Genomic DNA, 9647 nt, shown 5'->3' with positions numbered 1-9647 from the left:
TGGGATTATAGCAAAAGTCTCTAAAGCTGGCCTTCTCCAAAAGTCCTGCAAATGATCTTTTCTCCATGGCTTTGAATGGCCCGATTTGCAACGCATTTCCTGAGTTAAACAAAATAGCATTTTTCAAGGCCTAGGTGCTTTTAAGAAGGAAAACACATTGTTATCCATCTGTATAAATTAATTGATCATAAATTAAGTAGCATGAGATTCCAGAGTGTGGGGGTTGTGGGAAGGAGAACATATTCAGAAAGAGGAGGTCATACTGAGAGACAAATTTCACAATTTAGTTCTACTATGTTTCCCAAAGAACTGTCTTATGTCTATACCCTGTAGTCCTGCTCCTTACCAAGACTTACCTGTGCACTGTCACAGGTAGCCACTTTCTGTTTTCTAAGCTAGAGAATAATGACCAACTTATGTTTGGTAAGGTAGAAACGACTAACACAGTATACATGACAAGATGGGAACCTCCTAGGGAGACATTCAGTCCATGTAGAAAAAACACGGACCTTAGAATCACAGTGCCTTAAGAGGGGCGCCTGGGTGTCTCAGTCAGTAATGATCAGGTGATGATCTCACGGTCTGTGAGTTCGAGCCCAGCATCGGGCTCTGTGCTGACAAGCTCGGAGCCTGGAGCCTGCTTCGGATTCTGTGTCTCCTTCTCTCTGCCCCTCCCCCATTTACACCTCTGTCTCTCTCTCTCTCTCTCTCTCTCTCTCTCTCTATCTCTATCTCTCTCTCTCTTTCAAAAGTAAATAAAAGTTAAAAAAAAATTGGGGCACCTGTGTGGCTCAGTCAGTTGAGCGTCTGACTTTGGCTCAGGTCATGATCTCGTGGTCCGTGGGTTCAAGGCCTACGTTGGGCTCTGTGCTGACAGCTTGGTGCCTGCTTCGGATTCTGTGTCTCCTTCTCTCTCTGCCCCTCCCCCACTCATGCTATGTCTCTCTGTCAAAAATAAATAAACATTAAAAAAAATTTTTTAAGTTAAAAAAATTTAAAAAAAAAAGAATCACAGTGTCTAAGAAAAGATAGAAAACAACTGGTCCTCTATTTCATTCATCAGTGCCATAAGATAAAATTTTAGGGGTGCCTGGGTGGCTCAGTCGGTTAAGTGTCTGACTCTTGATTTCAGTTCAGGTCATGATCTCACAGTTTGTGGGTTCAAGCCCCACACTGGGCTCTGTCCTGACAGTGCAGAGCCTTCTTAGCATACTTTCTCTCTCTCTCTCTCTCTCCCTCTCTCTCTCTCTGTCCCTCCCCCACTCACTTGTGCTCTCTCTCTCTCAAAGAAAATAAAAAAGTAAAGTGCTAGACTTGTATTTATGCTATTAAAAATCATCTGTGCATTTGTTTTCTGAAATTGATTGCACTAGGAAGGTACAAACAACCCTTGACCAGCTAACTTTACCTCTTCTTTTAACAATATCAATGTTTCACTATATAGCCACATGGAATTCATCTTAACAAAGTAGAATTTAACATATCAGTTCCATTCAGCATTTTCTCACAAGCATGAATAGTGACAGCACCAGTATTTCTAGAACCTTTGTAGTGAACTGCAGCCAATAGAATAGTCTCATTGTTTTGGTTTCACCAAATTCTGCAATTTACTCAATTGTTCTCTCTGGCCCTTTGCATAAGTAGATTGAAGATATTTGCCTCCACTTAAATTCTTTTGTGAAACTTGAAATTACTTTCAGTATTAGTGGTATTTTTCTTTGAGAAATCAGCAGCTAAATAACAAAGAAAAAATTTAGCTAAACATCATCTTACAGATTTCACCCACAAAAAAAGGGGGGGGGGTTATTTATTTATTACCAATCCAACCTACCCATTCTCTCTTTTTTAGACAGAAGCCATTAAAGGTCAAGTGAAAGCATTCTATTAAGAAACAATGGAGCTCAGACTTAAAGCACACATGGCCAAAGGTGCTGCAAACCAGGGATTGGGAGAAGATTAGAGGCAGTGAATAATAATTCTTCAAGTCTTGCAAGAAAAAATGGCATCCAACAAACCAAAAAGCAGACTCAACTATGGAAAACAAACTGATGGTTACCAGAAGAGAGGTGGATGGGGCGGGGGGGGGGGGGGGGGGGGAGATGGGTGAAAGAGGTGAAGGGGATTAAAGAGTACACTTACCTTGATGAGCACTGAGTAATATATGGAACTGTTGAATCACTATAGCGTACACCCAAAACAAATAAGATACTGTATGTTAACTAAATGGAAATTAAAATAATTTTTAATGGCCTCCAATTAAAATATATTGCAAAAAGTGGGAGAGACAAATAATGGAAAGAGTAATAAAGTGGAAAAGACAAAGCCTGAAGAATTTTGGTGGAAAAAGTACTGGATGGATGCCTAACGACTAGGAAAGTGGAGTATTTCCTGAAGCGGAAGGGATTTACTGACAATGCTGAAAATACTTGGGAACCTGAAGAAAATTTAGATTGTCCAGAGTTAATTGAAGCATTTCTTAATTCTCAAAAAGGAGATACAAAAAGAAAACCTTTATCTGACAGTGAATCTAACGACAGCAAATCAAAGAAAAGAGATGCCACTGATAAGCCAAGGCTTTACCGGAGGTCTTGACCTAAACAAAAAATTAGTGCCGTAGACAGCAGTGGTGAATTAATGTTTGTCATAACATGGCAATATTGAGATGAGGCACAGCTGGCCAAAGAGGCAAATATGACGTGTCCTTGAATTGTAAATGCTTTTTATGAACCGAGACTAACTCAGCATCTATTTAAATTCCAGTTAGTTAACATACAGTATAATATTAGTTTCAGGGATAGAATTGAGTGATTCATCACTTAGATACAACACCCAGTGCTCATCTCAACAAGTGCCCTCCTTAATGCCCATCACCTATTTAACCTATTCCCCCACCCACCTCCCCTCCAGTAACCATCAGTTTGTTGTCTATAGTTAAAAGTCTGCTTCCTGGTTTGCTTCTCTCTTTTTTTCCCTTATGTTTATCTGCTTTGTTTCTCAAATTCCACACATGAGTGAAATCATATGGTGTTTGTCTTTCTCTGAATGGCTTATTTTGCTTAGCATAATACTCTCTAGCTCCATCCATGTCATTGCAAATGCCAAGTTTTGGTTCTTTCTGATGACTGAGAAATATTCCATTATGAATATATATATATATATATATATATATATATATACACACACACACACACACGAGTATATATACACACATACACACATATTATATATATATATATATATATACATATATATACTCATGTGTGTGTGTGTGTGTATATATATATATATATATACATATATATATATATATATATTCTATTGTGTGGTATATATACCACATCTTTATCCATTCATCAGTCAATGGACATTTGGGTTCTTTCTTTAAATTGGCTATTGTTGATAATGCTGCCATAAACACTGGGATGCATGTGTTCCTTCCAATTACTATTTTTGTATCCTTTGGATAAATACCTAGTAATGCAATTGTTGGATTGTAGAATAGTTCTATTTTTAACTTTTTGAGAAATCTCCATACTGTTTTCCAGAGTGGCTACATTCCCACCAACAACATAGAGCATTCCCCTTTCCCACATACTCACCAACACCTGTTGTTTCTTGAGTTATTGATATTTGACACTCTGACAGGTGTGAGGTGGTATCTCACTGTAGTTTTGATTTGTGTTTCCCTGATGATGAGTAATGCGGAGCATCTTCTCATGTGTCTGTTGGCCATCTGTGTCTTCTTTAGAAAAATGTCTATTCGTGTCTTCTGCCCATATTTTAAGTGGATTATTTGTTTTTTGAGTGTCGAGTTTGATAAGTTCTTTATAGACTTTGGATAATAACCCCTTAACAGATATGTCATTTGCTAATATCTTCTCCCATTCCAAAGGTTGTCTTTTAGATTTGTTGAATGTCTGGGACACAAGAGGGGACATTTTTTAAAATATAATTTATGGTCAAATTAGCTTCCATACAACACCCAGTGCTCATTCCAACAAGTGCCCTCCTCAGTGCCCATCACCCACTTTCCCCTCTCCCCCACCCCCCCCCCATCAACCCTCAGTTTGTTCTCTGTATTCAAGAGTAACAGGGAAAATTATTCACTCTTCTGGGAGTGCTTCCCTGAGAGCAGCAAGCATGGAGGCCCCTCACTGAGAACAAAGTAACTGGCTGGTGCCAGTTGAATGTTTGTGCCCCAACATTTTTCAGATCACTATTTTCATGCTGTCTGCCTCTGGGTTGCTTGTCTGTCTGGAGGAGTGCAGTGCAATTTGGGTTCTATCCCAGCCAAGCCTGCTGAATTTTAAAACTCTAAATTTCAGAAACATGCTGTGGCTGGGGTCTGTGCTGATCTCCTGGGGAAGGGTCTCACTGTGCAGGGACTGATGCAGGTTTGACCGAGAAGGGCAGTGGCACCAAAATGCAGGGGTGTGGGATTTGCAGCAAAGCAGGCTAAACAGTCAGTGTCTCAGCACCCCAGCAGGTGTCTCTGCGCCCATGCTGAGGGATGGGGGGGGGGGGGTGGGGGTGGCACGGTGGGAGTGGCACCCTCTGGCTCTTTTGTCCCCAGAGAAGGGTCTCTACAAAAACCACCTCTCACAGATGTACTCTAAGAAGAGTGACAGTCTCTCCCCATGTGCCTTAGGAAACCCTCAGATGGCACCATCTGCCGTGGCATTGCTTGCCTGCCTTCTCTCCAGGAGTAGGATAGCACCCTCAGGGCTCTATCACAGCCAAACCCTCGACCCCTAAAACTCCAGTCTTAGGAGCCCCACTGGTTGCAAAAACTCAAAGATCAGCCCCTCTCATTCTTTCAGCCAATGGTTTTGGGGAAGCGTTCTCCTTGTGTGTATCCACTCCACTCTCTCTTGTCTTTCTCTGTGACCGGGGTCCCCTCCCCTCTGCAATCTGTTTCTCCCCTAAACCACATCTTTCCATATCCTACATTCCTGTATGTAGATTCTCTCTCCCTCTAGTTGTGCAGTTTGTTCTGTCAATCCTCAGATTGATTTCTTGGGTATGAAGAATGATTTGATATTTGCCTAGCTGTGTTTGAAAGACAAGGCAAGCCTAGAGTTAGTCCTCCTACTACACCACCATCTTATCTCTCTGTCTAGCACTGGTTACTTTGAATAAATACTGTCTGCATTGTTTTTTTTATCAGAAAAGAATATTTGAGATCATGTGTTATTTTGACCATTATATTATCACTTGAGGCCATATATTATTTCCTTTGCATTAGAGAACAGCTTTTCTAAATGTTGGTGGAAATCCCCATAGTTATTACTCAATCAGAATTTGTATTTAACTCCTATATGCCTAAGGACCATTCTGGATTTTTTGTTATTTGGGGTTTTTTCATGTGTATATATAACACATATGTAAATGGTTTTCTTTTTCTTTTCTTTTTCTTTCTCTTTCTTTCTTTCTTTTTCTTTTTCTTTCTTCCTTTCCTTCCTTCAACATTCACCAAAACAAAACAGAATTTCATAACCATGGATAAGCCCATGTTTCTTGGATGCCATCATTTTGAGCAACCTAAGAAATAAGTCACTTCAAGTTAAATTGAAATTTTTCCTAAAGCCCTAAACTTTCAAATTAAATAGATAATTTTATAATTAATTGGATAATTTAAATATAAAGTAAATGATTTAAATTGGACCATTAGGCTCTTTCCATAATGTGGCTATTGTTGAAAGTGCTGCTATAAACATTGGGGTACAAGTGCCCCTATGCATCGGCACTCCTGTATCCCTTGGATGGTTTATATACACAATGGAATACTACGTGGCAATGAGAAAGAATGAAATATGGCCTTTTGTAGCAACGTGGATGGAACTGGAGAGTGTGATGCTAAGTGAAATAAGCCATACAGAGAAAGACAGATACCATATGTTTTCACTTATATGTGGATCCTGAGAAACTCAACAGAAGACCAAGGGAGAGGACAAGGCAGGGGGGAGTTACAGAGAGGGAAGGAGGCCAACCATAAGAGACTCTTAAATCCTGATAATAACTGAGGGTTGATGGGGGGTGGGAGGGAGGGGAGGGTGGGTGATGGGTATTGAGGAGGGCACCTGTTGGGATGAGCACTGGGTGTTGTATGGAAACCAATTTGACAATAAATTTCATATTTAAAAAAAATAAATTGGACAATTTAAAAGCAGCCATATCAGAATCCATATCCATATTTTATCTGCAAAAGCCCTGAAAGACTAACAACAACCTCCCCACCCAAATGAGGAAACTAGAGAAGTCCTGGTGTGTTGTAATTAGGTAAGCGAGGTTAGGTAAATGGACTTTTATATTCTTTTATTATTTCATTTTATTTTATTTTTAGTTAAATGGACATTTTGGAGATTCCTCCTGGTGAACCATTACTTTACACGTAATGCCTAAAAGAGATTGACTAAATGTGTCTAAATGCAACTAAATGGGACTAAAAGGTCATGATTCAAGGAATGCCTAAAACTTCATTCTTGGAAACCTAATGATAATCAGATGGTTAAAGATGTCAGCAATTTAGGACCTGCTGCAATAAATGGGTGAACAGACTTCTGTAATCTTAATCCTTGACCTGCGTGTGTTTTCTTTATCCCAACTCCTTTTTTACATGTAGGCTCAATCTTCTCAGTATTTGGGTTACTGAGTTCTGCTTCCTAGCAGAAGCTAGGAAAAAAACAATAACTTTGTAGTAATCAGAATGTTATCCAACTGCATGTTACTTACTTTAGTGTACACAGTACTCAATAAACAGTTTTATTTTCAAAAAGAAAAAGAAAAAAGAAACAATGTATTCTTCCCTATAAACTCTAGATAAATTATTTAGTCCTTCTCTTTTTTTCCTCACAGAACTGAAGCTCAGAGATATTTTTATATATTCCCTTAGTCTGAAATTACCTACGTAACTTGCTTGTGATTGAAAGCTTTCCAAAAACCATTTGGGTCTCCGTGCATCACTCTAGTGACCACATGTTAATTCTAGTAACTAGACTGCAGCCAACACACGTCACACGTGTGTTTCCTCTGCCGCCAGTCTTGCACGCCCACACCTTATTACTAAAGCAATTTAAAGAACTGTATTCTGAAATGATAAAACAATTCTTTTCATGTTATTTTTCGCTTCTAGATTTCTCACTTCAGTTGAATGGGACATGCTTACACCACTAACCAGACTGATGACCCACCTTGTGCTGCCCCATCTGTGTATGTGCAGACTCTCTTGGTCCATTGAACAGCCTTTGGCTGCAGTTGTTCACTGACCTGTCTATTGCCCCTTTCAGATCGGGAGTTTCTTTAAGGCAAGAATCATCTCTCGTATGCCTCTAAGTCCCTAATCATCTGGCACAATGCCTGGCACACAGGAAATGCTCAAAAGTTAGTGTTGAATGAACACATGACACATACAATATACTGTCCTATGAGTAAAACCATGTCTGATACACAGAGGAAATTTCATACCAACTTCGACATGCTTTTTTTTTTCTCTTTTTCTTTTCTTTTTTAAGTAGGGCCCATGCCCAACATGGGGCTTGAACTCATGACTCCAACATTAAGAGTCGTATGCTCTGCTAACTGAGCCAGACTGACACTCCAATATTCTCAACTATAACTGTTATGTGTCTAAATGCAGATTTAAAGTATGTATATATATATATATGTACATATATATGTAAATATATATGTAATATATGTACTAATTAGTAATATGTATAATTAGTAATATATTTATATATAAATATAAAATAATATATACTAATATATATAACTATATATGCGTGTGTGTATGTGTATATATATACTTGGCCCTTTGCATCTGTCTTTCATTCTAGGAAATATCCTTTATTTCTCTGAGTATATCCTTCATTCTATTTCTCAATCCATGAGATTATATTTTCTCCTAAAACTCCTACTAATCAAATGTTACAACTTCTATATCTGTTGTCTCTTAACTGCATATTCATAGATTTATCCATTTATTCCATTTATGTATCTCTATCTCTTTGTGCTGTGTTCTAAGAGAAATTTCTTTAGCTTGAGTGCTCAGCTGTATCCATTGGTTCATGCATTAAATTTTTTCCCAGTACTATATTTCTATTGAGGTAATTTACATACAGTGACATGTACAAGTTTTAAGTATAGTTCAATGAGTTTTAGCAAATGTATATAGCTATCTTTCATGAAAGATCTCAATTTATTGTTACCTACAAATCCATCCTGAAAAAAATGAATAATTGAACTTCAGGAAAAAGAAAATGGAGTTCAGAGGAATAAACAGCCATATGAAGTATTACAAAAATGTATTCTTAAATCTAAAGAATCGTTTGTTAAAATATTCAAAATAATCTGACACTAAACTCCAGTTAAAATCAACACAGGAATGAGCAAAGAGGAGGAAGCAGAAGACAAATGCATACTACATTTTTTTATTGTTTTAATGGAAGGCTATATAGACACTAATTAACTCTATACATAAGAACAATACATGTAAAGGTTTCTGTTAAATTTTAAGAGCAATCCCAGTAGAGTAACAACAACAACAAAAAAAGTGGATAATCAGAGCATTTTGGTAGGTCCATTGTGAGAAGGTAATATTTGAACTCAAACTGAAAGGGTGAGAAGATCTTACCAGGCAATGTAGGGAAAGAATATTCCAGACAGAGGAAAAAGCATGTGCAAAGGACCAGAGGCAGCAAAGAGAATGGCATGTCTGAGGAACAGAAAAGAGACCAGTAGAGCTGGAGCTCTGAGAAGAGTGAGAAGGAAGCAGTTAGATCTGAAAGGTAGGAAAGAGGCACCATGCAAGGCCTTTAGACAATTTCAAAGGTTTGGATTTTATTCTAAGTTCTGAGGGAAGCCTTTGAAGTGTTTTAAGCAAGGGACTGATTTATGTTTTTTATGAAACCATTATGGAGAACAAGTTACAGAGGAAGAAAAATGGAATTCCGGAGAGTAGGTCAGAGGCAATGGGGACTGGGTTAGGAGACGGCGATGGTGACAGAACAAAGTGGAGGAAATGGGGGAATATTTTAGAGGGAACACTGACAATCCCTGCCTGGATATCCCCGGATATGAGGGGTGACGGAGAGGAGAAAACTGAAGATGTCTCTCAGGCTTCTTGTTTTCACAGAAAAGCTGTTTTATAAGTAGGTGAATGGCTTTCATAACTGGGTGGCCCTCACTGGGCTAGGAAAGGACTCCATCTGAGAAGAGAACAGGGAGTGGGGTGGAAAACCCCTGCCCTATTTCAAACCGTGAAGATGCAGATGCCCTATTAGATGTCCCAGTGCAGGTGTCGTGCACAAACAATACACAAACCTGGCATTGCTGAACAGTTCAGTGATCTTCAAACACAGGGGACTGGTGAGATGATCTTGGAGAGAGTGCATGGATGCAGAAGGCCCAGGGTGGACAACCACGCTTTCCAAATGCCAGCAAGTGAACAAGAAAAGGAGAGGCACAAAAGATGCTAAGGAACAGCTGCCAGAAGGAGGAAGGTAAATCTCTGTACATCAAATGATCATTTAACATGTAAGTATTTCTTTCAGCTCCAATTAATATTTAAGGATGGTGTTCCATCCAAAGAAAAAAATCCTAGTATGTGCTTCAATTTTAGCTATGTGACTCAGTTCCTTCCATGACGC

The 9647-nt window shown here is 38.8% G+C and overlaps 1 pseudogene; it reads left to right on the top strand.

The window, feature by feature from the left end:
- The first annotated feature begins 2245 nt into the window (after positions 1–2245).
- On the top strand, positions 2246–7265 carry LOC124527120 (chromobox protein homolog 3-like; annotated as a pseudogene).
- Positions 7266–9647: the final 2382 nt, after the last annotated feature.

The sequence above is a fragment of the Lynx rufus genome, unplaced genomic scaffold, assembly GCF_022079265.1.
Source record: "Lynx rufus isolate CCGP_SWC_20201006 ecotype Redwood Valley unplaced genomic scaffold, mLynRuf1.p SCAF_5, whole genome shotgun sequence".
Lineage (NCBI taxonomy): Eukaryota > Metazoa > Chordata > Mammalia > Carnivora > Felidae > Lynx > Lynx rufus.
The sequence above is the reverse complement of the archived record's forward strand: the minus strand, read 5'-3'. Positions and strand labels throughout refer to the sequence as shown.